Genomic DNA, 6140 nt, shown 5'->3' on the forward strand with positions numbered 1-6140 from the left:
TGTTTTTCCTCTTTGTAACCCTAACTCAGCTCATGTATATAACTGAACTTCTAATTTTAATCAAATGAATACTGTTCAAATTTTGCTACTACTCATAACTCGCACGAGTCCTCATCTACGCTTTACAGGACCAATAGAAGAGTGCGCATATGGAGGAAACCACATTAGCATTAGCATTAGTAGAGGCATTTGATGCAAGAAAGCAAGCTTATGCAGCATCAGCCAAAAAAAAAAAAAAAACCCCACTTCCACTTCACCCCTCTGTTCGTTTAAAATACCTGTCCAGCTGAGCCTTAAACTTATTTAGGCTATCAACCTCCACCACAAGGGATGGCAGTCTGTTCCACCAACCAACCACCCGCTGGCTAAAGGCAAATTCCTCAATTTGAATTTATGCCCTCTCAGGTGATTTTTCTGAGCTAGAGGAAGAATCCCATCAGCATTGAGCATGCTTAAACCATTCAAGGCTTTATACACCTCTATCAGATCACCTCGCTGGTGCCTAGTCTCCAGACACTGTAATTTGCAAAACTTAAGCCTTTCTTCGTAAGAGCACCCCTTTGTTCCATTCACTAATCTTGTTGCCCTTCTCTGTACTCGTTCCAGCAGCTCTACATCCTTCTTGAAATGAGGCCTCCAGACCTGTATACAGTACTCTAGGTGTGGCCTGACCATTGCCTTATACAATGGAATAATCACCTCCTTATCCCTGCTGGAAAAATTCCTGTATATCATTGACAATACTCCATGAGCTACTCTTGCAGCCCGTCTGCACTGCTCAGAGAACTTCATATCTGCCTGTACAACCACCCCCAAGTCCCTTTCATTCTCTACCACTGTCAGTGTAGTACCACAGAGTTGATACGTTGCTCTGGGGTTGCTGTTTCCCATGTGTAGTACTTTACATTTGTCAATGTTAAACTTCATTTGCCACCTCTCAGCCCATCTGCTCAACCTTTCCAGATCCTGTTGCAGCAGCATAGTGTCAGTAGTGTCCTTGACAACCCTGCCAACCTTTGTATCATCTGCAAACTTGGACATTAAGCTTGATATACCATGATCAATATCATTTATAAATACAGAAAACAATAATGGACCCAACACTGAGCCCTGAGGGACTCCACTAATAACATCAGTCCACGATGAGCAGTGTCCATTGATTACCACTCTCTGTCTTCTCCCCCTCAACCACCCCTTTATCCATAGCAGCAATTTGCCTCCAATGTCACACTGCTCCAATTTGTGTAGCAGTCTTCCATGTGCAACAGTATCAAAAGCCTTTCTAAGATCCAAGTATATAATATCAAAGTTATTCCCTGCATCCAGTTCTTTTGTGACTGCATCATAGTATCCAATCAAGTTGGTCAGGCAAGACTTCCCCTTAACAAAACCATGCTGTGTCTGAGCTATATCTGAAGTCTTGTCTAAATGATCCTGCAGTGCTTCTTTAACCAGTGCCTCCATTAATTTTCCTGGAACAGAAGTTAAGCTCACAGGTCTATAATTACTTGTGTCAGCCTTTGATCCTCCTTTGTGAATTGGGGTCACATTTGCACATTTCCAGTCTATGGGTACCTCCCCTGAGTCCAAGGAAGCTCTCATAATTATGGCTAAGGGTTTGCTTACTTCCTTTGCTGCCTCCTTTAATATAACTGGATAGATCCCATCCACCCCGGGTGCCTTTCTTGTGTTTATCTTCAACAGTTTCTCCTCCACTTTACTCCCAGTTATTTCAAGATTCTGTAGCTTACTGCTAGAGTTGAATACACCTCTGGCATTCCCCTCGCTGAATAACTCCTCATGTGTGAATGTCGATGCAAAATATTCATTTAGTTTGTTAGCTACCTGAGCAGGATCATCAACAGTTGACCCATCAATATCAAGTGGACCAATCTGATTCATCCCCTTCCTTCTAGAGTTTACATAAGTAAAGAACTCTTTGCTATTTTTCTTTGCATCCCTTGCCAAGGATTTCTCGTAATCTGCCTTCGCCTGCCTAACCTCCTTTGTAACTTGGTTGCATATCAACTTGTATCTATCATAGGCTTCTGTGTCATGTGTTAATTTATATGTGAGACACTAGAGGCATCCTGTTATGTGTTGAAAATAGCTGTGGGAGATATTGTGGTAAAAGAAAAGTGTAAAGTGTGTTAGCTGTCTGACGGTACCAGGGATTTCCTCCATCTCCGCGTTGTTATTTTGGTTTTTAGGAGCATTAGCAACTAAGGCCATATTGCTCCGGTGCGGTGGTCATTCCCTGACCTTTCCGCATGCTCCGTATTTGGTGGTGACGGGCTCGAACCCCGGTCTAATCAAGAAGCGTGTGCTACGCACTGCTGCTCCTTCCCACCTGGCTACGGAGGCGCCTCCGCGTTGTATACTCTGTTTGTGTATCACAGTACTCTGTGGAGACCAGAGATTTAAAAGCGTGTGGAGAGTGGAATGTCGTGTAGTGTTATGTTTTGTTGTTATTTTGACCATTTAGCCTTTGGTTCCCACAGTAAAATTTTTAAGTACTCTGGTAGTCCCTACCTAAGTTGAGTAGGGCCGGGCAGAGCCGACCCCAAAATTTGCTGGACTCTGTTAAAGAATTACTTGCGGGGTCCTAGGGTCCTGTGCAAAATTTATGCGGGATATTTTTGTAATAATGATTATTTTTAATTTTTCAAATTTTACAGTAACTAAGACATAATTAAACAATTTTATATTATAAATGAACAAAAATTTTAAATACGAATAATATTTATTACATTAATCAACAATATTGTTTTGACCATTTGAGTGCCGGGTTCTGTTCGACAGAACCGGTTGAACATGCTTGTGGCCGACACTGAGTAGATTAGGGGACGATAGGGAAGGCGTCCCTATCAATGGGGATAGGCCCCACCAGGAGAAGAGAGGGAGGCAAAGGATGTTGTGGTATCTCACTTAAGATGTTGTGGTATCCCACCTAAGGTCACCACGAATACCAGAGCATATCTGAACATCGTTGCAGATCAGATGCATTCCAAAATGCTGTCTGTTTACCGCCATGAAGGAAGACACTTTCAAGATGGCAATGCAACCATCCACTGGGCTAGATCTGTAAAAGGGTGGTCGAAGAAACAAGGGAAAGACTTTCAAGCATCTGTCCTGGCCCTTCCAATCTTTGGACCTCAATTCTATTGAGTATTTGTAGGATGACTGGAAAGGCGTCTGGTCAATACAATCCTCTGTCACGTCATTCTCCAATCTAGGGATAGTTTTGTTATATAAATGGTAGAATATTAATCTATCACTTTTCAACAACTTGTTGACTTATACAAATGTTTAAACGAGGGTTTGCGTACAAGATATCCAATCTTTATTGCTAATCAACATATACAGTCGAGTAACAAATGTCACTTATTTCTATGCAGAATAATATATAAATAAATATTAATATTTCATTCAAAAATATTAATACTGTATTTTAATTATTATTATAAATATATTTTAAATATCAAATTTTTATTAATTATTTTATAAATAATTAATAAAAATATTATAAATAAAGTAATAATAGTTAATGAATAAATTAATGAAATATTAATTTCTTATCAGTATGAAGAGTGTACCTTACCGTCCACTAGAGGGCCAGTCGAACAGAAGATATAAGCAATGTTCAGAAGATCATAGTAGAACGTGCAATGGTTGGAAAAGTTAATAATAAATAATAATATTTAAAATATTTATGGAGTAATAGACTGAATATTCATAAAGATATTTAAAAAGAGGCTATTAACGTCATCATAAGAAACAAGGTTAGTAATAGTAAGAGATTATTAGTAATAATAGTTTGATATTTGTTATTGTTTATGGGATTGATTTATTACAGATAAAGAAGAAAAATTATTAGTTGTTGAAGGTTTTGGCACAAGGACTACAGCGGCCATATTGTGCCTTTCAAAATGTTTCAGGTTTATAAGTGTTTAGAGGTGAGAAAACATCCTTATCTTCTTCAGAAAGGAGAAAAATTCATATAGGTTTGCTTTAGTTCCCAAGATGTGCTTCATTTATAGACTTCTGTAAACTTTAGTGAGTAAAATATTTTGTGAGAACGTTATGGCAATGAGTATACCGGGGAACCTTGGCTTCTGAAATGTAAAGATGAGTTATATGAGAGTGTTCAATGCTCATGCAAGAACCAATTCTTCTTTTCTTGTTTTCCTACTGCATGGAAGTCCAGAAGGATGGCTAGATTTTAATTTCCATAAGTTTATTATTGCTATGTTCTCAATTAGATTTGAATTTATTGGTTGTTTTTCTGCCTGATCTGCGTTTTCATTTCCGGGTATTCCACAATGAAATGGGATCCAGCAGAATACCACTGTATTGTTTGTCTTGTAGTTGGATCAGTTTGGACCTGATTTGTTTCAGAAGGGGATGGTAATTGTGCTTTTCATTCTGCATTGAGTTGATAGAGCTTAAAGAATCGGTATAGATGATATGCTGTGTGCTGCTAATTAGTATTGAGTTTATTAATGGTACTTAGGTATAGATACCCCAATCAAATTAATGTAAGATCGTAACCCAAGTACTGGCTCTTAAATAAACATTCAAATTATGAAATGGTGTTTCTGCATTCCACGTGGAATCCCATCATCACGTCAAAAAAAGGAAAGTTATTTATGCCATTTAAATTAGTTGATATACGAGGTGTGGCAATAAAGTTCTCGGATTGATGCAATAAAAAGAACACAGTGAAGGATCTAAAAATGGTTTTATTTTTATTCAAAGTAATCACCACCTTACTGAATGCCACATATTACACTGTTTTAAAAGTTTTTGAAAAGAAGGCATCCACAGAGATGATGTTCACTTCGCCGGTTACGTTTTTCTTCATATCCTAACCGTCCTGAATCTCTTTCCTTTGAGGACAATTTTCACCTTGGGAAAGAGAAAAAAGTTCGCTGGTACTTGATCGGGAGAATAGCGTGGATGGTTGATCTGTACAATGCTATGTTTCATCGGAAATGTCTTCAGATTGCAGCCACCCTGGAAATGTGCTTCAATAGTCTTTTAAGAATCTGTGCTTCAAGACAGTGTTTAACATTTCATATATTTCTGTTGCAGATTTTCCCAGTTTAAAGCAAAATTTGATACTCGTTCGTTGTTCCATTGCAGATCGCTACTCGGAATGTCAACGCTACTAATGAAACTGGTTGTTACTTTCAACCTGTCATCCTATTGGACAATCTCTGCACCACTATATGTTGGAGGAAGTCTGGACTACAACATACTACTTCCGTTTATTTTCAAACTCATGGAACATGACCTCAACAGCACCAGTCCGGGAACTTTATTGCCACACCTCCTACGTATAATGGGTTAGTATATTGATGGTTGTATTTACCCCCCAAACATATGGATTGCTTTTTCTTTGTATCAATAAAAGTTACCTGACAGTGACAGATTTCCCAGAATCAGATCAAGTTCCGATGGACGTTGAGTCTGTCTGACGTGAGGCGACTGCAGAAGATGGCAGTAAGAGTGGGATATAAGAAAAAATCTCTTTAGGCAACTTGATTTCAAACTACCTCAGACTGGAAATTAGCCATGTGAAACCATGGTATTTCTAGTGTACCTGGTCTGAGGACCAAAGGGACCGGTTATTTGGTAGGTGTAACTAATAAAGTGGCAACTCACTGTAGAAGTACCACACTGATGTTGAATCGTGAAGTATCGATTCCCGTTTCTGCGTTATTTCATCAAAGCAACTAAGTTGCTTTGATTAAAAGTTTGGTAACTACAGTCCCGAATGAAGAGGTCTTTTAGAATTCCATCAGTCTCTGATAGGATTTGAACTTAGACCTCCCCAAGTGGATCTAGGCTGGTATCCTTGGGACATGTCGCGAATAGCTGAAGACTATTTGTCGGATTTAGTTTGGATTTGATTGCTAAAGATATTGTCCTACGTGCTGTTGGTGGATTATTTATTACTCCTATGTCTACAATTTATTATTAAGGATAAACACAGCTTTGAATTATCTTATTTGCATTTCCTTTGTGGTCACTATTCGTAAAATTGCTGAAATTAAAGGTGTAGCGTTCTAGAGAATTTGTTAATTTCAGCAAATTTCAGCAATTTACACCCTGAAGAAGATTGACTGTCCCTGAAA

The sequence above is a fragment of the Mastigoproctus giganteus genome, chromosome 6 (genome assembly GCF_048544385.1).
Source record: "Mastigoproctus giganteus isolate SK-2022 chromosome 6, ASM4854438v1, whole genome shotgun sequence".
Classification (NCBI taxonomy): Eukaryota; Metazoa; Arthropoda; class Arachnida; order Uropygi; family Thelyphonidae; genus Mastigoproctus; species Mastigoproctus giganteus.